Here is a 27096-nt window from a genome sequence, read left to right on the forward strand (position 1 = left end):
AAAGGAAAAGCCTTTCTACCTGTGGATAATTATGATACTATGTGGGAGGGATTAGAATGAGAAGGGTCAAAGAAGACTTTCGTTTTCTGCGTAAGTTTGAAGTTTTTAAGTAAGAACGTATTCATGCGTTCTTTGAATGATTAAGTCCGTTTGACTAAAGCTCTGGTTCCTGGGCCACACGCAGTACAAGGAGGGTGGCTGGGTGAGGCCAGCCAGATGGATATGCTGCATGTCCCTGGACCCACAGCAGCCTTGGGACACCTTCCCCTTGGTGCCCACTGACCACATTGTTACTGAGCTCTGTAGGAAGCTGATTGCTCAGGAAGGACGATCTGTCACCTTCCTCTCTGATCCTGCTCAAAGTCATGTGCATGGAGATGGAGATGCATGGGAGGCAGAGAACAGAGTACCAATATTTGCATTGCTGAGGCTTTTGGAGGCTCCTGGGAAGGTGTCTCCCATCGCTGGCACCTCGGAGCAGACTGTGAACAGCAGAAGGAACATCTCCTGGACCCCCTGCCCTCCTCGTCTGTGGCACTGAATGGCGAGGCTCTATCATTATCTCCATGGCATCAGGAGCCCGTGATCATGAACTCAAGGATGCTCATATGAGACATTCCTACTGCTCAGAGGGGTTTCTGAGTTTTTCCAGACTCTAAATGCACTTGAGGCAGAGAGACCTCCCTCAAATCCCTCAGATGTGGCTTCTGCTTGGAGGGCTGGTCAGACTTTTCTGGTCTTCCTCCGCCACCATGGCTGCATTAAAGATGGCAGTCACCAGTTCTCACACCCCAGGACAAGGCTCTTCTCTGCTGGCTGGTCCTCCTTCCAGTCTCTCCTCCAGGCCCAGATCCTGGGGGAAGCTCTGCTCTCTGACTCTCAGGGATGCTTTGTTTTCCATCCCCGGGTGAAAACCCTTCTCTATCTCCTTTCTCAAGGCTAAGACGAAAGGCAGCCTTACTCATTCTCAAGGCAAGTCTAAGGGCAGAGACAAGCGAGGAGGCATCCTTCCGTGACCTTCCTTGTGTCCACCACCTCTTTCCTGGATCTACGTTGTCATCCTCTCTGCAGAGCTGGGTCCCTGGATAGACTTTCTCACCACCAGCATCACCCCCTTCAGCCCATCTCCTGCACAGCAGCCAGAAGCAGGGCTTTCAGGGAGAGGTGCTAAATACAAGTGTCCTTGATCCCCATTGTTAATTCCTAAATACTTATCTGAGGGTGTAGGATACAGGATGGGTCAGGACAAACTCTGACGTCCACACCCTTAACTGCTGTGCTCATCAATCCATTGGTGGGGGGCAGAGAGGTCAGAGTTCCGGGTGGTCCTCAGAGTCAGGAGTCTCAGGTGGGAGTCACATAGGGGAGGATGCTCTGGGGTCCAGGCAGCATCCGGGGCACAGAGTCCAAACATCTCTATCCTGTTCTTGGCTTCGCTTCCAGGAATTTCGAGGCCACGGAGTAGGTGTCCCACGTAGCTGAACCTCAACCGAGGCCAGGTTTCCTCTTTCCTCCATTGTGTGCGGGGCATTATAACCACGCCTGTCTTTCCATCTGGGGAGGCATGGGAAGGTGGGGTGCATTACTCACGAGAAAGGGCTTTTGCAACCACGGAGGCTGCCCCAGGGCAGGGACGTTCTGATGTACCTTTCAGCAGCCTCATTCATCCTTTGACTGATCCCTGGGGATTTATTGAGAACCCGCTGTGTGCCAGGGATTCTCCTAGAATTGCAGGATGCAGAGAAGAACTCAATCCAGTCTTCCATCTAGCAGGAGAGGGCAGGGATAGAAACTGAAGAGCACAGCGTGGCAGGTGCTATTCAGGCAGAAAGGAAAGGTGCTCTGGGCACACACAGGTCCCTCGGCTCTGGGGAAGCTCCTTAGCTGACCCTGTCTCTGCATCCTTGACAGAGTGAGCGGCCGTGCATGAGCACAGACGGGTGCAGGAGATTGGGGCCCTCGTTCCAGAGGGTGCATTTCAGAGAGGTCAAGGTCTCCTATGGGGGTGAAGGTCGAGGAAGAGCCACGTGGTGCAAGCCACGTGGGAGCCCTGTTTATATCTCTTCCACACCCTCAAGGAGGCTCACATGAGACATTCCTACTGCCAGCTCCTCCCACCAAGGAAGCCTGCCTGGCCTGCAGGGGAGGCAGCCCAGAATGCGGGGGCGCTCACACCCTCCAGGAACAGCCCTTGGCTGTTAGGTGGGACCAATCTATGGCTCATCACACAGCATCCCAGTCTGTCTCAGCAGGTGCGAGGCCGGTAGCCCACGGCAGCAACCTGCTCAGGGAGGCTTCCTGCATCACCTTAGCCCTCGGAGGCCTCACATTCCTGCTTCCCCACTGTATTTTCTGGGATGACACCCCACATAAATACTCACCCGGTGTCCCTATTTAAGGGCTGACTTCCAGCAGAATGCAACCTTTAGGACAGCGGCGAAAAATCTGATTTTGGCCCCACCTCCCCCCTTTGTGTGTGCATTTCACGGGGCCGACCTGCCCCATCCAGGAGACGTTTTGGCGTTTCCATCTATCCGTTTCTGCCACACCTGCTGAAAACTGGTCAGTGGAGACAAAGCCAACCTCCTTCCAGCCTGGCCCGCCCTCACCTTCTTGCAGCCCCCACCACCACACCCAACACCCCTTGTTTACCAAATGCTCAATTTTGGTGATGTTACTATAAAAAATCAAGCAGCTGGCAATTCCAGCTTGATTAGCAGGTCCCCAGTTTTGATTAGTAAATTACCGCGGTAATCAAGGTTAATTCTCATTGCCGTGCTCAGCAATAGATTTTCTATTTTGCAGGGAAATGGTTTTCCTGCCTGGGATGGAGAGCATTCCAGGAAAGAAACCCAAAGACAGGAAAGAAAGGAGGGGTGTCCGAATGGCCTTGAGATGGATGCCCGCAAGACTCCGCTGTCTGCTCTACCGTCAGAGGAGCCCCTTCCTGGCATCGAAGAGCCTGGACAAGCCTTCCTGAGAGACATCAGGTCCCCCACCTCTGGGCTTTCTGAGTGTCTTTGAGAAACTAGGAAACACCTAGTACGGAACCCTCCCCCCTCCCCCGCCAGCTGCTGGGGCCAAGGACTCAGTGCTGGAGGTCAGAGATGCCTTGAACCCGTGAATGTCTTTAAATGCCTCTAGGTGATGGGTAGGAAGATGGCTTCTGTGCCAGCTGGTTGGGGGAGCTTCTTACTCCCGCCCTGGGGATGCATGTCTCTCCAGGGGATGAAAGTCATTGATGGAAGGAGTCAGGACTTCTGAGGGATGCTCAGCCTTGTGAGACGATGGAGCCCTGCAGATGCATTTTATTTGTGACTTTGCTTTGGGCCCAGTGCTTATACCGTGGGCCCTGGACTCGTTGGGCTAAAGATGTCCTGGTCCACAGATGGCAAAATCAGACAGGAGGGAGTTCCCATTGTGGCACATCAGAAATGAACCTGACCAGGATCCATGAGGATGCAGGTTCGATCCCTGGCTTTGCTCAGTGGGTTAAGGATCCGGCATTGCCGTGAGGTGTGGTGTAGGCTGCAGACAGGGCTCAGAGCTGGCATTGCTGTGGCTGTGGTGTAGGCCAGCAGCTGCAGCTCTAGTTTGACCCCCAGCCTGAGAACTTCCATATGCCCACAGGCCACACTGTGGACCTAAAAAGAAAAAGAATAAAATCAGACAGGAGAGAGGAGGTGGCCCAAGGTTCTCTCCCCTCCCCCCATCTCTCTGTGAGCTCATCCCTCCCCCTGGAATTCCCTGTGCTGTGATCACTAAATGTCATCAGCAGAGGCTTTGTCTCCAGTAGGTGACATTTGATTTCAGTATCTCTTGTGGGATGGATACTGTCAGTGCTTAGAGTTCACGGAGACCTGTGTTGGCAAGAAAGTGGCACCATGGTTAAGGTTGAGTTGGAGGCTCAGATGTGCCCCAGCCCCATCCTACCCTTTGGGTCAGAGGGCAGCTCAGGTGCTAACCTGCCTTCCACCCCACCCTCCAGGCAGCCCCTCACCCACTGTGAGTGCCTGCCACACACACAGCTGGGCTTAGCTCCACTGGACCCAAAGAGGAAGCGTGACACTGCAGCTCTGCCCCTCATTCTCTCCTCTGGACAGAGGGAGCTGGTGTGTGTCCTGCTGTAGATGCTGGGCTGGGAGACCTTTCTTCAGGACCACCAGGCAGGGACAGCAGCAGATTAAAACTCAGGCTTTGCCTTTGACCTCTCCCCCTGCCCCCCGACCCCAGCACCTCCCTGATTTTATTTCCAGGATCTTGGAGAGGGGGGTCTCCTTTCTCGGTGTCTCCTCTTCTCCTGGCGCCCTTCCTGATTCCTGGAGTCCCCCAGGCGATGAGTACTTTTACAAAGTGTGGGTGTGGTGACATGGGACTTGCACTAGGAGGTGCTGGAGGGAACACCCCCATCTGGGGTGCAATGGTGCATCTGAAGCCTCAGTGTCCCTGTGAGATCACAGTTCCAGGAGCAGCTGTCTGCTCTGGGGGCAGAGAGGCCACGAGGGGCCCCAAGACCCCTCAGAACTCTCAGACAGGAGCTCTTTTTTAAATTTGATTTTTATTAGAGTTGAGTTGATTTACAGTGTTGTGCTAATTTCTGCTGTACCACAGAGTAACCTGGTCATATATATATATATATATACACATTATTTTCTCATATTATCTTCCATCATGTTCTACCCCAAGAGATTGGATAGAGTTCCCTGTGCTGTACAGTAGAACGTCACTGCTTATTCATTCTAAATGTAATAGTTGGCATCTTCCAACCCCAAACCCGAGAGCTCTTTTTTTACTTTTTATTTTTCTTTTTAGGGCCACACCTGCTGGCATATGGAAGTTCCAGGCTAGGGGTGGAATCAGAGCTACAGCTGCCTGCCCACACCATAGCCACAGCCATGCTTGACCCAAGCCATGTCTGCAACCTATGCCTCAGCTTTCAGCAGCACTGGATCCTTAACCCACTGAGCAAGACCAGGGATCGAACCCACCTCCTCATGGACATTATGTTGGATTTTCAACCCACTGAGCCACAACGGAAACTCCCAGACAAGAGCTCTTAAATCTCCATCTCTGTGTCTTTGGCAGGCACGTCAGCCCACCCATCCTTAAAGTTTCCTTTGTCATGGATGCTGTCTGTGGTCACCTGCTCTTTTGGAGCCTGTGAATAAGCCCCATGGAAACGGAGAGCCTGGGGGAAAGGACCAGAGTTCAGAAAGAGTGAAACTCTTCCAGTTTTCCTGGCTTATGAGCAATGAAATTTTCACACCTGTTTGGGTAGCAGGGCAGGAGAGTTGCCGGGGGAAAGTGAGGTTAGAATGGTTGATGCACAGGTCACTCCTCGTTCTGAGCCAGACTTGTTATGACTCCAATCCCATCCAGCTTTGTCCACGTCTGCTCCATCATTTCTCAGTTGTATCGCTGAGCAAGGCCCTTGCTTTTTGGAACCTTTGTACCTTAGTTTCCTCATCTGTGAAAGGGGCATTATAACACTCTTGATCCCGAGGACTGTGGAAGGATAACTAATACGTGTAAATTGTTTGAGCTTTGTAAAAGTAGTGCATAAATGGTATCCATCATTGTTATAATTTCATAAGCGACAGGGGTCCAACAGGGCGGCCCCCGTGTGCAGTCCTGTGCTTGCTTCCTGGTTGCTGGTGAGCAGTTAGCCAGGGCAAGGAACGTGGTCAAGCCCAGAGTCAACGCGGGAGGGTCTGGACCCTGGAAAGTCTGACACATCGGGGGCATTCATGGAACCAGGCACCCCAACCGCCTCTATGAGTCCCCTCTTGATGTCGATGCGGATTCTTGGTTTAGAAGAGAAATTCCTCATTATGCTAAGTGAGCACTTAGCTCAGGGCTGAGCTGTTTTCCTCGGGGATGAAAAGATGTTCCCAATGACCATTTTACCTGTAATTCAGTAAAAAAAAAACCCTTTGGCTACATCAGTCCCCAAATGCCTCTTGATCTTAAAATTGCTTATCAATTTTCTTGGTCCAGCCTTGTCCGTGGTTATCATCACGATGGAGACTCTTATTGTCCTTTGTCGCTCACCTCCTGTGCCCGTTAGATTACCCTTTTCTGCTTCCCATGCCTTTTTTTTTTTCTTCCTAAAACACCAGTGGGACAGCAGGGGAACATGGAGAAAGAGCCCTGACTTGGGAAAGAAGCTCTCTTGGGGCTAGATGGAGAACCCAAAGGCAACCCCCTTCTCTGTGGGCTGTTAGAGTTTAGGAAAAAGCAGCGACTCTGAAGTGTATTTCCCAGACTAAATTTTGCACACTGGCTGAGTACTACGCAGATTTTCCTTTGCAGATTTGTGAGCTGAGAAGAGCACCCACGTGTCGCCGCCTTGTTGAAGCTGTCACCGTATTGCCCTGCCGTAAGGCTGTTGAATCCAAACCCAAGAACGATGGCTTTTGGCATGGTCTTTTTGTTCGTGATTGCAGTTGATGTCATTTTGCCAAACAAAATTATAAGCAAAATGGATGTTTTGGGTCAGAGTGCGGCAAGGAATATATGGCTGCCTTTCCTTCAATAAATCTGCCCTCTTCTGCCTGGACAAAGACATACGACCTACAGTGATTGACGTTTTCACCACTAAATTATGCTATGTCTGTTTCTCGAAGAAATGTCTCCCCTCCAAAATTAGCTAACCATCAACATAACATAAAATAACTTGAACACGGTGTCATTTCACAAAGATATTGATTCATGCAGACTTACTGGATTAATAACTGGTTTCCCATAAAAGGAGTAGTCACTATGTCTTTGGGAGACAGAAAAAACAGACACTGTAGAAGGATATATGTGGGTACATTTAAGCCTAATTGCTGAGCTCAAATAAACAGAAGAGTTTTCAGAGGCAACACTGCCAATGAAGAGAGGTGACACAATGCAACTTACAAATGGATCCAGGGGTGATGGAAAGCTCATAAAAAAAGACAACTATTTATTTATTTGGGGCATTTGATTTTACTCTATTGGATTACACAAAGCTCTAATTTTTCACTGCAGTCAATCTGTATAAAAGTTCAACTGATGGAAGCATATATTTAATCCCCAAGTGCCTTTTCTTTCAACCCCTACTTGTTCAGAGTTGGACAACCTTTGGTATCCTGAGCAGCAAAGAGGTTTGGCTTAGGTTGGAGGCACCAGAGCAGAGGAAACCTCTGTGGGCAAGGGGTAATTTACGCAGATCCCAGTGCAGCCAATCCACTCTTGCCTCCTTGAGAACGAGGTTTGCCAATAGGTGCAGAAGATATGTTTCTTTCTTTCTTTCTTTTTGTTTTAAGCATTTTTTTTTCCAGTGGAGCTCTTTGGTAGTATAAAGTAATTGAAATTAGTCTTCCTCGTTACTCATCTCACAAAGAATCCCATGGCACATAGAATCAAATTCAAATGCCTTACCATTGGGTTCTGCAGGAGAGGGCTTGATTTGCTTTTTTTTTTTTTTTTTGGTCTTTTTGCTATTTCTTGGGCCGCTCCCGCAACATATGGAGGTTCCCAGCCTAGGGGTCCAATCGGAGCTGTAGCCACCAGCCTACGCCAGAGCCACAGCAAGGTGGGATCCGAGCCGCGTCTGCAACCTACACCACAGCTCAGGGCAACGCCGGATCCCCAACCCACTGAGCAAGGGAAGGGATCGAACCCGCAACCTCATGCTTCCTAGTCAGATTTGTTAACCGCTGAGCCATGACGGGAACTCCTCAGTTTGCTCTTCTAAACGTACCTCTTCCTGCCTTTCTCCCTGACATGCCAGGTTGGTCTGCCTGCTCCTTGAACGTGCCATGCTCACGTCCACCCTGGCCCTGTGGTTTGGGTTCTTTCTCAGCTTTTCCCATTGCTGCATCCTTTATCTTTTCCATTGGCTCTCTGCTCCTCAGAGTCCCCTTTCCTAACTATGCCATCTTCTAGAGAAACACCCACCTCCTCATCATCCAGTTTTATTTCATTATGGCCTTTCATTACTGTCATCTCCTCCCCCTGGAATGTAAACTCCTTGGGGGACAAGCTGGTTTTTTTTTTTTCTTTCTTTCTTTTTTTTTTTTAGGGCCTCCCCAGTACTGCATGGAAGTTCCCAGGCCAGGGATGGAATCAGAGCTGCAGCTGTGGGCCTACACCACAGCCACGGCAACACTGGATCCTTTAACCCACTGAGAGAGGCCAGGGATCAAACCCACATCCTCACACAGACAGTATTGGGTCCTTAACCCACTGAGCCACAACGGGAACTCAGCAGGGACTTTTTCAGGCTGCCTGGTGGCTCTCTTGCTGTGGCCCCGTGTGGTGCTGGGACACAGAAGATGCTCCATGACTGAGTGGACACATTTCTGGGAGGACGATTCAGAAACAGAAAGTTTTCATTCTTGACTCAGTCCCAACTTTCTGTCACATCATTGTAGGATAATTCTCTTCTTTGTATTTTGGCATCTCTTCCTTTATATAAGGAGAGTAGTATTCATTTATGGCCCAGAAATGGTGCGCCGATGAACTAAAAACCAAGCAAAAGAGAATAAAACTATTGCTTTCTTGATTTGCCTTTAAGGCACTTTTCTGGATTCTTCACAGCAGGATCAAGAGGTCGGAGTTTCTTCATCTAGAAAACCATCCAAACAGGTGACGCTGAGAGGCTGCATCTTTTCTGGCTGGTGGGACATCCCTTCAGAAATGGCTCTGGGAGCTTTCACATCTCCAACAACCCTTTTTCTCCAATTTATCTTCTGGTGCTGAAGCAGAGCTCTGTTTCTGCCATGGAGCACGAGATTAAGTAGTTGTATTAAAAATGAATATTTTAAAGCCCCAGAATCACACACCATGAGATGGCCACCCAAGGAGAGACGTGTCGGGAGGAGACCCAGAAGGGACTGCAGATTCGCGGTCCTGTTTCCTGCTTGTTTCTGGGAAGAGCTGAGTGCGTGAACTGGCAGGTGGGGTGGGCCCACTCCTTCCCTCTTTGTTTTTCTCTCTCCGGTCCCCGTACTTCCCACGTGGGTGCCCACTGGCACCAGTCCAACTACTGGATCCCCCAGTAGTTTCGGGCTGCTCCAGAGGACCTATAGCGAGCTTTCCTTCCTCTGGAGAGTGGTGCAGACAGCCAGGGGACCCTTCCTGCATGCTGGGAGGACTTGCTAGCTGCAGTCCCACCTGGATGCAATGCAGGGGACGCCCCTCTTGGTGAAAGAGGTCTCAGGGCTCCAGGTACAGCCTCAGATTCCTCTCTTCTGATGCTCGGAAAGCCTTGCCCATCAGATTATCAAACATGAAATATCTAAGGCAACAGTTCAGCAGGATCGAAGGTCTTCTATTTTCTTATTTTTTAAATTCAAGTTTATTTAAGTATCGTTGACTTACAATGTTGTATTCGTTTCAGGTGTGTAGCAATGCTAATCAGTCATACACATAAATATATCCATTCTTAGAGTTCCTGTCACAGTTCAGTGGTAACGAACCTAACTAGGATCCATGAGGATGTGGGTTCAATCCCTAGCCTCGATCAGTGGGTTAAGGATTGGGTGTTGCTGTGAGCCGTGGTGTAGGTTGCAGATGTGGCTTGCTTCGATCCTATGTTGCTGTGGCTGTGGTGTAGGCGGCAACTGTAGCTCTGATTCTGTAGCTGCCTAGCCTGGGAACTTCCATGTGCTGCAAGTGCTGCCCAAGAGCCAAAAAAAAAATGCATATATATATATGCATAAAGAATATATATATTCTTTTTTCCCGATCCAGGGTATTACAGAGTTGAAGGTCTTTTCTAATTGGAAGAACCTGGAAATAATATCGAAAAATTGATGCCAAAATCTCCTGTTGCCACTGAGTTTGGAGCCTACGACATCGGGTAGTATTTATTGAACAGTCCCCAACTCCAGTCCTTGCCTTGCTGGTCCAAAGCAGCTAGAAGTCTCTCCAGACAAAAGGCTTGCACTTGGCTGCTTTCTCTGACACTCAGGTTTGCACAGCTTTCTGCTGTGGTCCAACGGATCAAATGAAGATTTTTTTAAAAAAGACCCTGGAGGCCAGCTCCCCCGTTTGCCATGGGAAGAGTGTGACGCTGTTTTAATCCCACGCATATTTCCAGGGGAATGAGAGCAAGGGGAGAGGCGGAGGCAGCCCCAGGGAGGAGCTGCCCCAGGAGCCTCATCCCTGACAGTCCCACTAGCTGCCCCATGGCGCTGCCTCGGGAACCACCTCTCCAATTTTTCGACCCTTGCTTCCTTGTTCGTCCCCGACCCCCACCCCTGCAGTGATCTGGTAATTTCATGCCATCCTGGCTAAAGATAAAAGACACCACGGGCGGGATCCATGAATAAAAGTCGTTATTTATCGATGCAGGTTTTGGGGAACATTTTTCCTTCTGATTCATGAACCACTTTTCTACATTCGAAAAGCAGTTCATAAATCGTTCAGCACCAGCTGAAATTAATAATAATGAATCCATTTACATAAAATAGGCTCATCCTGCCAGGTGCTGATAATATTGGAAGCTAGAACCTCCTTGGGAAGCTGAATGGTGTGTGTGTGTGTGTGTGTGTGTGTGTGTGTGTGTGTGTCCCACACATCAGACCTCATACCTTCTATTTCTGAGTTTAAGCAAAAATTTAATTATTTAATGTCCGGTCTTGATCACTCTTTGCTCTTTGGAGATGCTAGTTGAAAATAGGGGAACAGATAAAAATAAGAAAAATAATTCAGTGTCTTAAGAAGATAGTTACAAGCCATGTAAGAGTTTGTTTCATGTTTGCCCAAATTAACCCTTTGAGCAATTCTGAAAAACACACTAATCCACGGAATCATTCGTTCCCGGGAGAGGTCATCACACACACACACACACACACACACATACTCACACCATCGTAAATACACGCAGAGCTCCTGGAGCAATAAAATGAAGGACAATTCAGTGGGTCGATTTATCATAAACTTTTTTTTTTTTTTCCAGAGCAATGCCAAGGAGCACAAATTCTAATGGTTATCAGTAAGTCTTCTGTCAAAAAGGAGTACTGGGATCAAATGAGCCCTGCAGCCCAGGGTTAAGCCAGGCTAAATAGGGTGCGTGCTTGCAACAACGTATCACACTCAACTAAAGGGACTGGGTGGTTGGGCAGAACTTTTGGTTTTGCTTTGTGTTTTCCCTGCTCACTCCCACCCCCACCCCATCCCACCCCCAATTCAGAGAAAGAGGGCTAGGTCCTCATTGTCTTCAGCTCTCAGAGCTCTATTATTACTGCGCTGCACACAGCCCCTTTCTTGTGTTGTGTATTTATTCCCTTTCATCCCCTACGCTGCTACTCCTATTCTTATAGGAAACGGATGGATTTTGCTTCATGTACCTTTTTGTTTAGCTGGAGTACATTTTTAACTGACGTAAGTGATACTGTGGTTTATTTCATTCCATATCATTCTTGTTTCTCAAAGCACCATGATTTTGACTTGGACCCATGTAGCCCTGCAAACACACCATCTAATGCTTCTGTTCCTATTGTCACCTGGATAATGATGCCCATCCATTCTCTCAGGAGAGGGAACCCAGGTTCCAGCCAGACTGCATTTCTGTAAGAAGCATCATTTGGGATGAGGGGGAGGGTGTGGGGGGGGATACATGTCCAGCAGCAAAGTTGCTGGGTCAGAGTGTGTACATATATTCACTAGGAGTAGGTGGGGCCAGATGCTCGTCTCCACTGCCACCAGCAGTGATGAGAGTCTCATATGCCTGCCAACATGTGGCATAATCCAGCTGTCTATTTTGCCAGTCGAAAAGGTGTGAAGTGCTATCTTGTTTTAATGGCATTTTTCTAATTACTAATAAATGTGAGCATCTCTTTATGTGCTTATTAATTAGACTTTTTAATCTCTCTGCTAGTTGTCTATTTATAGCCTTTGTACATTTTTTTTTCCTTCTAGGGTTGCTATCCCCTTATTAATTTATAGGCATTCCATGTCAATTTTGGACATTGCAATGATCCTCTCTGATCCAATCATTGTCTATTAACTGTTCATAGTGTCTTCAGTTAAACAGAATTTCTTCCTCTTCTTTTTTTTTTTTTTTTCGTCTTTTTACAGGCACACCTGGGGCATATGGAAGTTCTGGGCTACGGATCGAATCAGACTTGCAGCCACCCTACACCACAGCTGCAGCAATGTGGGATCTGAGTCTCATCTGTGACCTAAATTGTAACCCATGGCAACCCACTGAGCGAGGCCAGGAATAGAACCTGCGTCCTCATGGATCCTAGTCAGATTCTTAACCCACTGAACCACAATGGGAACTCCCTTTATTTTTTTTTCTATAGTTCTGTGGTAGGGAGATTACTCAGTGGCCCCCCAAATCCCTGCCTCGGTATTCACGTGGTCGTGAAATCTCCTCCCCTGGAGTCTGGGCTGAACCTAGTTACAGGTTTTTTGGGGGATGGAGGGGGGAAGCACACCTGCAGCATGTGGAAGTTCCCAGGCCAAGGTCGGAACTCATGCCACAGCAGGGACCTGAGTCACTGCAGGGATAACGCTGGATACTTAACCCACTGTGCCACAAGGGAACTCCACCTCGTGACTTCCCTCTAACCAAGGGAGGATGGGAAAGATGATGACATGTCTGTCCATGATTTCGTGGCAAATGATTGTGGCTTTTCAATGGCTAGCAGACTTTGCTGATGAAGGAAGCTGCCATGGTGGAGGGCCCCATGTTACAGGAAACTAAAAGCGTTCTCCAGCCAATAGTCAGTGAGGAATTGAGGCCCCTAGGCTAATAATCTATGGAAAACTGCATTTTGCCAACAATCATACCAGCTCAGAAGCAGATTCTTCCTTGATCACAACTTGATGACTGCAACTCTGTTTCTGACCCATGGAGATAAAAATGCAGGTGTTGGAGTTCCCGTCTTGGAGCAGGGGAAATGAATCCAACTAGGAACCATGAGGTTGGGGGTTCAATCCCTAGCCTTGCTCAGTGGGTTAGGGATCTGGCGTTGCCCTGAGCTGTGGTGTAGGTCGCAGACGCGGCTCGGATCCCGAGTTGCTGTGGCTCTGGCTTAGGCCAGCGGCTATGACTCCGATTCGACCCCTAGCGTGGGAACCTCCATACACTGCGGGTGCGGCCCTAAAAAGACAAAAGACAAAAAAAAAAACCGCAGGTATTTTAGGGCATTATATTTGGGAATTATATAGATAGCTCACACCGATTCTTGCCCAGGAATTCTGATTTTTAAATCTTTAATCCATTTTCATTTCACCCTGGTTTATGATGTTAGGAAGAGATCCGGCTTTATTTTTCAACAGAATTGTTTTGAATTTCAGCTGTGCCACTTGCATTCTCTCACACGAGGTGAGATGAGGCAGGAAGATGGAAGACGGCTGGAGGCAGCGCCTCCCTCCCAGAGCGCATGGGGAGAGGCCGCTGCAGACACTGTTATTTCTCGCTGTGCCATCTCAGAGAAGGGCCATCCGAGGCTGTGTTTTCCAAATGTGTCCCACAGTGGACCTTTTCCTGGCTCACCCTTTCCTGCGGCTGCATCCTCAGGGGCTCACCTCGCTCTGGCGCACAAACCGCTGAGACGCTTAAGGCTTTGTCCCTGGGGTCCCCTTGGAGAGACAGGTCTCTGTAAGCGTTCAGGACAAACCCTGAGTTCTGTTGCTGACCTTCCTGCTGACCAGCTGCAATCCATTGAGGGGGTTCACCTCCCTTTTCTGGCCTCAGTTTCCCCATCTGTTGAATGAAGGAGGCGGATAGAGTGATTTCTTTCCAACTTCATGGCTAAATGGAATGTGGCCATCTCTGCTCCCGGAGAAGCAGGAGAAAGGCCTTGGAGAGGAAGGAATTCCACAGTCTGGAGGAGTAGGAGGATGCAGGTTGGACTCACCCGGAGTGGACTCAGGTGGATGGCTTTTTCCATCGGCAGCCGGAGATGCCTTCCGAAGACCAGCCTGGTGTTCAGCACCCCCTCTTCTACACAAGGACCCCCCCTTCCCCACTGTTTTCTCAGATCTGCTAAAACAGCTCCAATATTTCACAGTGCCCTCTTGTCTCTTATCACAGCCACGATGCATTCTGACAAAGTTTTCTGCCTTTAATTTCCAAGCCTATGTTAGAGAGAGAAGTGAAATGTGTGTGCTGCTGACTTATTCTAATGCTGTTCAGGGAGGTCGCGCCCAGACAGCCTTTTGAAGTCATTCTTCCTAAAGAGGGAGCCTTCATCTGATCGGCAGAGACAGGCAAAGAAGTACCCAGACACCAAAGGCTTTTGGGATGGGTTTAGAACTTTGCAAAACACCCAGCAGGGTCATGAGTTCCAGACTGAGCCGCTCACAGGATGTATGAAAAGTCCTTGAGAAAGATGTACTTTTGTTGTGGACCCTCAGGAAATGCCTGGGTTGTAGGCATCGCATGGATACGATGAAGTTACCACCACCTGGGGTTGGTGAGTTAAACAGGTGGTTCTGGTTCGAGAGAGAGCAGGCGGCACACTGATGTGGCATCTGATTAGCTCCTGCTTCATTTACGCTATTTTTTAAGTTGTCATTGAGAAACCCATAGACACCAATGAAAACAACAATAACTAATAAGACTACCAGTATTATGACTGCCACAACCACCATGTTTCTTGAGCTCTACCCTCTGATTTACATGCACCCTCTCCTTGAATCCTCAAAACTGCCATGGGAAGGTGGTACCCTGGTGATCTCCACTGCACAGACAAGTTACCCAAGGTGTGTTCCAGGGGCAACTGGAGAGGTGATGTGACAGTGGCTACAGACCAATTTGTCATCCATTAAAGAAACTGTGGACAACGTTGAAAGACACATGGCAGATTAGGAAAAGGTATTTGCAATTTCGTTGACCTACAAGGGGTTACAGCTAGATAATACAAAGAGTGCTAGCAAATAAAGAAGGAAGAAATAATCCCCCGAAGAGATAAAGAATGCAAAACAAGCAATTCAAGAAAGAAGAAATCCAGAGTGTTAAAAAGAGAAATGCCAATGAAAGCAGTGAGGATACACTGCTCCTCTGTATCTATCGGCTTGGCTGAGCAATGCCAACCATTGGCAGGACTGGGGGCTTCAGGAACTCTTATGGGGAGCAAGTGGAGGTGTGGATCAAGGCAGGCATCTGGAAAATAATCTGGCCGAGGTGGATCAAAATGACAAGTTGGGGAGGGGAGGATTCCAAGATGGCAGAGGAGTAAGATGGGGTGCTCACCTTCTCCCAAAAACACATCAAAAAAAAAAACTACATGTAGAATGATTCAGTGTTCAGAGTATCTGCTGAACACTGGCAGAAGACCTCAGAGGTGCAAAGAGGGTGAGAATGTCTCCACATAACTGAGTAGAACAAAAGGGGGAAAAAATGACCATATGCCTACCCTCTGACCAGTCCCTTCTGCTCCTCAGTACCCATTTCCAAGAAATTCTCACACAGACCCACAGAAGGCCCTGATCAAAGAGATTCACCGTGACCTTGTCTGTGGAGACAGGGAGCTGGAAACAACCTGGGTATCCATCTCTGAGGGGTGGAAAGTGTTTCATCTGGTGGATGCCCACCTCAGGGTACCAGGCAGCAGTAGAAGCCACAGGCTATGTGATCATGTGACAACAGGTACACATATAAAAGCACAGGGGTCCATGAAAAGAGTCAGAAGCAGAATAAGGTAATGAAGGCAGTGCCGTTGCCTTCATTTGCACAAAGTAAAAAAAAAAAAAAAAACACAAGACACAGCCAATCACACTGGGAAGGAAACAGGCAGAGAATGGGAGTGTGAGCAAGTAAAGAAGAGAAGAGGGGGAGTAGCAGGTGGAGGTGTGGGGACAGTATTTGCTTTGTATGAGAAAGATAGGATTTGAACTTGCTCCAGGGGTGAGAGGGAGAGGTCAGTGAAGGGCAAGGATGAAGAAGTTGAGGATAGAGGGGGTGAGGAATAGAGAGAAAATGTGATGAGAAGGGAGGGAATAGAATCCCAGATACAGGTGTAGGTGTTTGCTACGCACGGGTAGAGGGACCCTTCTATCTCAATGGAAGAGAAGTGGAAAAAAAGTCAACTCTTGAGAATGGCTTGGCAAAAACTTGAAGGGGTACCCTTTGGATGGCTTCTATGTTTTCTATAAAAACTGTGGCAACATCACCTCAGGAGAGTAAAGAAATGGATGGCAAAGTCAAGAGTTTGATGAGGAGTAGGGAAGTGTGAAAAAAGCTAGGGAAAGGACAGGTGGGCAGGCTGTATGAAGAGATGGCCCTGGGTTGGGAAGAAGGGGGAAGAAAGGGAGGATACTAGGAGAAAGCAGAGGGCTGAGAGGTGTGAAGGACTGATGAGGCCAAGAACATAAGTTCCAGGTACACTAAGCAAAAGCCAGAAGAAGTAGTCACAGTCATGGTGGGCATGGTCATAATGGCCATGGTCATGGTGGTCATGGATGGTCATGGTGGTCATGGATGGTCATGGTGGTCATGGATGGTCATGGTGGTCAGGCCATGGTGGTCATGGTCATGGATGGTCATGGTGGTCATGGATGGTCATGGTGGTCAGGCCATGGTGGTCATGGTCATGGATGGTCATGGATGGTCATGGTGGTCATGGATGGTCATTGTGGGCATGGTCATGATGGTCATGGATGGTCATGGTGGTCATGGATGGTCATGGTGGTCATGGATGGTCATGGTGGTCAGGCCATGGTGGTCATGGTCATGGATGGTCATGGTGGTCATGGATGGTCATTGCGGGCATGGTCATGATGGTCATGGATGGTCATGGTGGTCATGGATGGTCATGGTGGTCAGGCCATGGTGGTGATGGTCATGGTGGTCATGGATGGTCATTGTGGGCATGGTCATGATGGTCATGGATGGTCATGGTGGTCATGGATGGTCATGGTGGTCAGGCCATGGTGGTCATGGTCATGGATGGTCGTGGATGGTCATGGTGGTCATGGATGGTCATTGTGGGCATGGTCATGATGGTCATGGTCAGAGCGTGGGCTGTGGTTATATTAAATGCCACTGTGGAGCCACGCTGGGAAGGTCAGGGCCAGGGATTGGCTGGAGCTGGCTTTGGTTTAGGGGTGGGGGGAGGAATTAGAAGAGGAAGTTGCCCAAGGTAATGGCAAGATTTGTGCTGGAGAGGATGTCTTTGGATCTCCCATCCTTCAGTGCTTGGGAAGGGAGTCACTAATTCCCCAAATAAGGAGGGGAATAAAATGCCGGAGGAGAAAGAGGAACTGATGTGTTTTGGCCCAACACCTCCTCACAAGATCCCATACACCCTTCCCTACACCCCTGGCCTTCACCCTCAGCTCTAAAAGCTGAAGCCTCCTGTCCTTCGTGAGCTTATGAAGGAGTTGTCGCAGCAGAATATTCAGAGACAGAAATAAGGGATAGATTTTAAGTTAAGGCGTTTCAAACTAGCAAAGCCAATTGCTTGAAAGTTAATGTTTTTGAGAATTCAAGCATATAGATTTTGTCATAGGCTAACATTTTGGAAGAACAAATGATGAGGTTATTCCTCACCTGATACAGACCTAGGAGAGGGTGAGGCAAGCACATGGTTAGGTCTGCGGTGTCAGCAGGGGACAGGGATAGGAGAAGCGGGGGAACACCACCATCCCACTGCCCTTATCCCCAGTGGGACTGGCCATGCATGGAGCCAAGACAGTCACCCTCAGCCCGTCTGCTGGAGGCCAGTGAGAAAAAAGGCCAGCCTGACATCCGCTGATCATTCTTCCACTGAGGCTTGTCTCTCCCACCACCCAGGAGAGGTTCAAGGTTAAGGTGACTCGTCTGATGTGGACAACTGTCCTCTCAATAGCCAGGCCACTCCTAAACGTCTCTTCCTGCGAGATGGACCGTAGGGCCTTGGATTCTTGGGGACAGAGGGGAAGTAGAGAAGGGAAGACTTTTTCCTTCCCATGGATGGAGGAGGTTTCATATCCAAAATATTGAACAACCTCTGTATTGCACAAGCAAAATGAGAGCAGATCACTGGCATCTGCTCATCTTGGGCTCTTGGGTTGCTGGGTCATGGGAGGTTCAGCGGTCTGGACAGGGACTGGGGTAGCTCTTCCCCAACCAGGAAAACCCTGTTTCAATATTTTAACCACAGAGGCAACTGACCTGGTGCATTTTGGTCTTTAAGTGGGCCCCTTGGAAGAGCCCTTGGTCGGAACGAGGATGGAACATACATACCACTGCTTACGGGAGAAAAGCAAATCAGACAGTAGAGTAACAGCATCAGGTCCTAAGAGCAGCCAAGACCCCCCCCACCCAAAGCATGGACAGAAAAGACAGGGCTAGGGACACATCTGGACTTGGCATTAGGGGCTTTTCAAGACAATGCCTGACCCAAAGGAATACCTCTGGATAGAAATTCAGACCCTTCGAAGACCCTGGGAGCTGAAATGTGTGTAGGGGAAGAGCGCCCCAAATTCTCCAAGTTGCAATAGCCTGTGTGTACCTTGCTGCTCTTCTCCATGGAGGTCCATGTGGATGGAGAACAAGGATGACTGTAGCTACTGAGTCTGTCTGGGGTGATGATCCCTCCTGGTCAGACCTCGTCCCTCCAAAGTGAGCATCCCCTGTAGATGTTTTCTGAAGCGGCTATGCAAGCAGGTTCCAGGTGCGAATCTGTGAATGGGAGGTGCAGGCCAGTGGTATGGAGTTGAGGGGGGTCCAGCCAGGCTGAGGAACCATGAATCCTTAGAAGGCAATTTGGTACCTCGTGGGGCTGGGGAGGAAGCCCAGATCGGATGCAGAGATGCATCTGTTTGTGCTCCTTCCCGGCCGATGGGGACACATCCATCCTCTGGTTCAGTGGCTCACAAAGGGCTGGAAGCACAGATACAGGCAATGAGCACCAGGCCACCGCTCCACCATCATTAGGGAGAGTAGAGTCCACAGTTTTTTGCGGGACCTGGAAGTAAGAGTCTGTAGAGAAAGCTGGGCGTGTTCCAAACACAATCAAACCCATCAGCCTTGAGGAACTTCTGAATCCACATTGCTCCATACCAGGATGCTAAAACACTGAAGAGCCATTACCCCCGGCCCTTCTATTTCTGGCTGCTGTGAGTGCTTCTTTGGAAGTGGTAGGGAATTTGCATTTATCAGAAAATTGCTTACTTACTCTAATCAGCTATTTTTAAGGCTTTATTTTAGCTAGATAATGAATAAGACTAAATTGATGTCAGGCATGAAGTAATTTTAACCAATACCTTCAAAAGTCTATAATACCAAATATTGGAAAATTATATGTAGGGTAATCTAAATAATGAGATGTTAAAATTTCTTGGATCCCAGGAACTCCTCTATTCATTTTGTTCTTCTCTCTCTTTCAACCTCACCGTGGGAGGCTCCGTTGCTGACATCTTTATATATGATGTTCTCATTTCAAAATGCCACTGAACCTTCAAATGAACACTTGTGTGTGATCCTTGAATACAAAAATACTTAAATCAAGATTTTTATATTTTGGTGCAGTCAGCCAGAATGCACAGGGAGAAATGGAAGGCTTACCTCAGGAAGGCAGGAGAGGTCCTTCTAAGGACCATTGAGGAGGGAGGCACACAACCCTCAAAGGATGCAGATGCATTAGAGGGATGCTGAAAAATCAAGTTGGGAAGAGCATCGTCCCCTCTGTAACCTGGGGCAAGTGCAGATTCCAAGTCATGACAGCAAATGATTTCTTATGCTCAGGACCTCCAAAGATGCTCCAAGAAGCATGGGAACCAAAAAAAAAAAAAAAAAGTGTTCTCTGTCCATCACAGGTGCCTCCTTAGTTTCCAGAGGACAAAAAGGAAGGTCAGCACCCACAAGGTCCAGAGGGACTGGTACCCAGGGAGGTCTGCCTGAAGACTTGGCAAGTCCCTGGCCACCCTCTGCTAGTTTTCTTTGTGATTCTAGTCTCATACCTACAAGAGAGAAAGGATAATTCACATGTGGGTTAAAGAAGAGTGAAGGGATTTGTATCCATGTACTGGTCACCCATTATGTGCCAGGAACTTTAGAGGCTTGATGGACGTGATTGAACTTGATATTACAAGTGAGCTATACATTTTGGTATTAGCACATATTTCTATGGATGAGGCTCTAGAGGCTTAGAAAAGTGTTGGCCATCCTGTGTACAGGAAGCGGCGAAGCCAGAATTCAAACCCAGATCTGCCTACCTCTGAAGCCGGCACCCTCCAGAGAGGTGCCAGGGCTCAGGAAAGACCTCTGGTGTCAGTGACTGAGCCACAGACACAGTTGAAGGACTGGGCTTGGAACATTTAGTCATGGTTACGTTGTGCCGAAATTGGTCAAATGTTTTAAAAATGAGGAAACAAATGGGAAAACTTCCATTTGGAGAAAGCCCTTAGTTTATTTTGGCACTAAGCCTGCCTTGGCGTTGCTGGGGAGGGTCTGCTCCTTTTCATTCTTGGGGGTCTACAAGGCTCATGACCTGTCAGCGTTGCCTCAAACTGCACAGTTCCCAGCCAGTGAGGAGAGCAAGGCTGTTGGCACTTGCCCAGAGCAGAAGCGTAGCATGGAGGAGGGGCCCATGGGCTGGAAAAGTCACATAGTGTGTTTTCTGCTATTTGTCTGTGTGGACGAGGAACTGGAGTATTCTTACTCAAGCTTTATATCTCAGCTTGAATGTTACCACCCATAAAGAAAACCTCCCCAGATGTCTAGAGGCAGGGTTCGAGTCCCTGTTAAGGGTATTGGACCCACCAGCACTTGATGTGTGATCGCGTATGCTCGTCTGTCTTCCCCACCACTGGACAGCAAGCCGTGTACAAGCGGGGACTAAGTCTAGCACCGCGGCTGCAGTGGGAGACTGAGGGCAAGGTGAAGCGGATGCACTTGTGAGGCTGTGATGGAGGGAGGAAAAGCAGGATACAGCTTGGACCAGTGGTCCAAAGAGAGGCAGGCTTCCAGAACACTGGATCCCCACACGCTCCAAAGCAGAATGAGTCGCCAGCACAATGGTCTCCTTGGGACCCATCTCCGGATCCGCGTGTGGGGTAATTCACTGCAGGGCAAGGCTGCTTAGCGAGTGAGTCCTGGGCCTGGGCTGGTCTGCTTGGCCAGCCCATCAGGACATTTCTTTCTGCAGTTGGTTTTTCTTTGAATGCAGTGGGAGCATCAGACGTGGCAGCAGAGCCTGAAGAAAGTAAGCAGCGCCTTCCTCCTGTCCTGGTGATCCATTGACTATTGATTGATTGATTTGTTTGTTTGTTTTTCACTCTTTTAAAAATTAAAGTGTAGTTGATTTACAGTGTTGTGCCAATTTCTGCTGTGCAGCAAGGTGACCCAGCCATATACATATATATATATATATATACATTCTTTTTCTCACGCACCCTCCCAACCCGGTCTATCCCAAGAGACTGAATATAGTTCCGTACGCTGTACAGTAGGAGCTCATTGCTTAGCCATTCTCAGTGTAATAGTTTGCATCTACCAACCCCCAGATCCCCCGCACCTCCATCAACTATTGACTGGGACACTCGTACCACCTGCGGGGATGGGAAAGGTCTTACTCTCAAGTGAAAAGAAGAGACTGTCATCTTGAGGTCACATGAGACAGAGTCACAGAGGTGGAAAGGAAAGGATGCGACAGAGGGAGCAGGAAATAGGGACCATTGGGAAGCTTCTGGAGAGGAGCAGGCGGGAAGAAGAGGTTCCACATGCTTAGTGAGGGAGTCCTGGGCCTGGGCTGGTCTGTTTGGCCAGCCCCTCAGGAAGCCGAAAGTTCTAGATTCACCCCAAACCCAGGTAGGAAACCAAACTCCAGCTCTGCCACTGTGACAGAGAGGGGCCCACCTGGCCCAGCTCCATCCTCCCACTGATAGAAAAAAAATCAAATCATATTTTACTCTTCTCTCCTGATACGCCATTCCCCTGAGGAATATTTTTGTTTTGCTTTGTTTTGTTGTGTTTTTTGTTTTTTGCTTTTTTTTTAGAGGAAAAATGTTCACCGAAGGTTATAAAACACATATAATTTACTCACGGTAATTGCCCACGTGTTATTTATGTGCCATGCTGGCAGTGAAACAGAGAAGAACGCCTTGATCAATGCATTAGTCTAATCACGGGGTTCCTGCTCTTAATTTCTTTGGTTGGTAATTTCCATACTCGGGCAGCAATGTGCAGAATTACCTCAATTTACAGATCTTGGGACCCTGGGGAAAATCTCTTTGGAGCCGTTTCTGTCTCTTGGGGAATGTGATACGTATTCAGCACTGAGTTTGAAAGCCCTGTCATGCAGATTTGACAACTCCAACGAATGCCTTAAAAATTTAGTGGGTCTCCCTGACATTCTCCCTCTTTGGTAAATTTGGGGGGCTGAGAAATACAGAATGCGATTAAGAAAAAGTTTTGGCCGATAGAAGCCATGATTCGACAGACGTGGCTGGTATTTGCCAGGAACCAAATACACACTAGCAAAAATATTACTCTTTTTTTTTTTTTTTCCCTCTAGCCCATGGCATATGGAGTTTGGGGGCCAGGGATCCGATCTGAACCGCAATTGCAGCTTACCCTGCAGCTGCAGCAGCCCTGGATCCTTTAACCCACTGTGCCAGGCTGGGGATTGAACTCGAACCCTGGCACTGCAGAGTCATGGCCCAGCGTGTGGTGCCACAGCGGGGACCGCTCTTCTCTTTATAAATACATGGGAGTCCTTTGCTTTGTCCAGAGTCTGTGCCGCATCTTCTTAGGCGGAGTATTTAATGGTAAACCTAACAGGAGCTGTGAAATTTCCTGTACCTTCAGTTTACCTTCACAGAGGGGGCACAGCCCATGTTATCAGTGGCCCTGCTGGCCAGCCCCCTCTCCTGGAAGTTTCCAAGGAGCAGAGAGGAAGGTAGGGACCGAACTTCCTTCTATGGGGTCACTCCCTTGGTTTGGCCCTGTAGGGACAAGGGGCAAGCCCTCAAACAGCCAAGCAGGGATGGAGGATAGAGGTCGTTCTGCCAAACTAAGCCCTTCAGAGGAGCCCGTGGGCAGGTGAGACCATCTTTCCCAACACAGTATCACAGACCTTCCTGACTCTGAACCTTAAAGGTCACGGCGCCAAAGAGAGGATGGGGGGACCGTTGTCCAAGGAGAGCCTGGAAAGTCTCAGGGTTTCTGGTCAGCAGTCAGGACCATTGCTCCCATGCCACCAACGCACACCGATGATAATAGCTAACTGTATAGGCCCCGGCATTTCATGGGCAGCATCTCATATGATCGTAACAGACCCGGGGATGCTGTAAATGTTTTTGTTTTATATACAAGGAAATTGAGCCTCTGAGAGGTCGAGGCAAGTGGCTGCTCTCACCCAGGTGGTAAGTGACAGGGAGAATCTATTTTATTTTTTCCCTTTTTTTTAAAAAAAAAAAATTAGAGTTATGGTTGATTTACTGTGTTGTGTCAATTTCTGCTATAAAGCATAGTGACCCCACTATATATATGTGTGTGTGTGTTGTGTGTGTATTCTTCTTCTCACACTATCTTATATATATATATATACACATTCTTTTTCTCATACACACACACCACACTCTTTTTCTTATATTATCTTCGATCATGTTCTATCCCAAGAGACTGGATATGGGTGCCTGTGCTGTACAGTAGGACTTCATTGCCCATTCATTCTAAATGTAATAGTTTGCATCTACTAACCCCAAACTTCCTGTCCACCCCACTTCCTCCCCCTCCCCCTTGGCAACCACAAGTCTTTTCTCCATGTCTGTGAGTCTGATTCTGTTGTGTAGATAGGTTCATGTGTGCCACATTTTAGATTCCACCTGTAAGTGATATCATATAGCCACTGACTTAATTCACTTAGTATGAGAAGCTCTAGTTGCACCCATGTTGCTGCAAGTGGCACTATTTTGTTCTTTTTTATGGCTGAGTAGTATTCCATGGTGTATATGTACCACATCTTCATAATCCATTTAAATCCAGGTTTTGTCTGATTCCACAGATGCCTTTCATGTCTTCACAGGTGAGTCGTCCCTTCTCAGAAACAACCTGCAAAACACACTGACCTCTCTTGGGCAGTAGGGTGATTGGGCCTCTAGTTTGCTGGGGACTGAGGAGGTACCCAGAACAAGGGACTTTCAGTGCTAAAACTGAGACAACTTGGTGTTCTTATCTGGAAGTGGCCCTTAAACATGGGTTACTGTTAGGGTGTTTGTACTCGAAACCGTAAGAGCAAAAATAAGGGCCAAATCTGTGGTTTAAGGATGGGATGCAACCTTCTGGTAAGTTGTATTTGACCTGTTCCTAAAATAGAATAGGTTTTTAAAATAGAATACGGTGGAATTCCTGTTGTGATTCAGTGGGTTAAGGACCTGACCTCCATGAGGATGTGGGTTCGATCCCTGGCCTCTCTCAGCGGGTTAAGGATCCAGCATTGCACAAGCCCTGGCGTGGGCTGCAGATGTAGCCCAGATCCAGTGTCACCGTGGCTTGATGTAGACTGGCAGCTGCAACTCCAATTTGACCCCTTGCCTGGGAACTTCTGTCAGTGGTAGGTGTGTCCATAAAAAGGAAAAAAAAAAATTTTTAATGGACTAGAATATGGTTGAAATTCAGATTTCATATGGGAAGCTGGATCTCGTGTTTCTGTTTAAAAAAAAAAAAGGAAAGTTCAGGTCTCGGGGGGGGGGGGGCAGGGGCGGGGGGCAGCGGGCTGCAGTCTCAGCAAGGCTGGTGGTAAACATCTCCTTTATGTGACACCTGCTTGACCTCTTTCCGCCAGGCCCACCTGGCTCTCTAGATCACCTGCTGGGCTCTCAGAGACGGCTGAGTGTGAGATGCCTGTGTTGGAAGTGTGACCTCCAGGTAAATCCCAATAGATCCCCAAATCTTTAATCCATTTGTAAATTCTCTCTCTGCCTTTCCTTTCCTGTGGACTCTTCCAGGGTCCCACGCAAACCAGAGCAAGATCCCCTTAAACCAGAATCCCAAACAAATCTCAAATTCCCAGGAAGTTGACACAACCCTAATTACTGCTCCCCTTGAGGGCTGGCGACTTGGAGGTGGGGCAGTACCTTTGAATGCTGATAGGAAAAGAAATCCCTCCAGGCCAACGTCTTTGGAAAAAAAGATAGTCCCAAAGGTGCTTTTGTTTGTGTGTTTGAAAAGTTGCATCCATGTCTAGCTGACAATCACGTGGCATCTCCGAGCCTAGAACACATGTTTGCCTGTGTTTACTGGTCACAGCAAATTGTGGCAGGTGTTCATTTGGCGGATGAAGCCCAGGGAGGTTGAAGGACTCCAGCCCAGTGCTTTCAACTCCAATCTTGTTCTTTTCTCAGCATCATAGGCTACAGCTTCATTAACCACAATGTCTGATTAACCAGCACAGGCTTTTGGCTTGGCGATGCCCCAGACTGATTTTCTCTATAGCAAACACCCATGGAAGGGCAGCCTTCTCTTACGTCTCCTTGTATATGTTTTTTTCTGCTGGCTGTTGGGGCTGCATTTCACAGCCTGGACCACAAGACCCATTGCTAAGGGCCAGGCAGGCTGGGGGCTGGGCCGGCGAGTCCCACCCCTCCCAGGGGATGGGCAAGCCTCTGTCATGGCTCCCTGGGAAGCTCAAACGCCCTGGAGCCTGACAGAGACAACAGGTGATCCCTGCTCTCCAGGAGGCAGCCGGGGAAAGCCTCCCCAATATTCTTGCTCCACACCCCGACCTTGCGGTCTTACGCTTCTGGCTGAATGAGAGACAAACAGCTCCCCTCCACTTGGCTGTGTGCAGCTTAACGAATGCGTATGAAGACCATATAAATAATTCACATCACTCAAGAGGTGGTGAGCTGAACAAGTCCCTTCTGGTTACGTTTATTTAAAGATAAGGTGAAACTAAGTGAGTGATGGCCCAGTTACAAAGGCCAGGGTCCAAAGGGGATTAGGACTCTAAGTTACACCACCAGAGTGATTTGTGCAGAATTATGTCAGCTTAGAAGTCCCAGCACCTAGGGGGACCGGCAAATGTCTTCTCTCTAAGTAAAATGATGCAGCAGGAGTATCTCCCAAGGACAGCCTATGAGCTAATTCCACAGAATTCATTTCGGCTCTGGCAGGAACCAAACTTCTGGTTCAGTCGAAAAGGACCCCAGAATTAGTAACCTTGCCAACATCATCTTCACTTGGAGACATTGCTCAGGGACACCCCAGAGGCAAGCCCTGGCTCCCTGGGGTGGGTCCTTCAGGTCCAGGGAGTTTTCTTTCCAGAGGCACCGGTGAGCTTCCAAGGGGTCTTAGAGGATCTTTGATTTGAATCCAGTGATGAGAAAAACAATATGATTTCGAAGCTCAAGTGCAGGCAGCATCCACGATGGAAAGCTGGACTGGAAAAGGCTGGATGGCAGCCGAGGACCCGGGTACCTCTCGGCCAGCATCGTGCAGTGGAACGCTCTCCTCTTTAATTTTTTTTTTTCCTCCTCTCTTTTCCCACAGTGCCCTCTAAATATTTCCACAGAAGACTTTGAGGACTTTGTAATGAGGAGACTGTATCAGCAGCTGACGTGAAAATTTATGACGCCAAAGCACGCCCTCGGTTAATACGGTCCAAACGGCTTTGTTTTTGAACAGCCAAGATGCCACGACCCTTCCAAGTCAGTAATCCCGGCTTCCGACAGGCAGCGAAACAGTTAGCGAGGCTGACAGAGAGAGGCAGCCACGATGCAGTCATCTTTGCTGCATTGAACTTTGTATTTAAACACTTATTTTATGTTTAATTAATCTCTCCAAAGTGGAAAACTTCCAGGCTGCCTTTGAAGTGGGGGCAGTTTGTTTAAAAAGATCTTGTTTTAAGAATAAGAGAAAGAAGGGGAGGATGGAAAGATGGAAATGGGGGGAAAGGGTTGATGTTTTTCCTGTTGTTTGTTCAAATATGATGTGACATCGCGAAAAAGCCTCCTGAAAATGCAATTCTTTGTGTGATGGGAGAGATGGGCACCTATGAGTCTCAGTTCATCAAAGAAACAGACGTGTATCTATAATTTATGCTTTGCTTTAAGCTTCTGCTGATCTGATGTGGCTTTTTTAAGACAACACAGCAGCCCTGGCATCGCTTGTCAATCACTGGGGCATGCTCACATCGTAGACCATTAGCGGAAGAGACGGCGGAGTTTCTTTAATGACGC

The sequence above is a fragment of the Phacochoerus africanus genome, chromosome 8 (assembly GCF_016906955.1).
Source record: "Phacochoerus africanus isolate WHEZ1 chromosome 8, ROS_Pafr_v1, whole genome shotgun sequence".
NCBI lineage: Eukaryota > Metazoa > Chordata > Mammalia > Artiodactyla > Suidae > Phacochoerus > Phacochoerus africanus.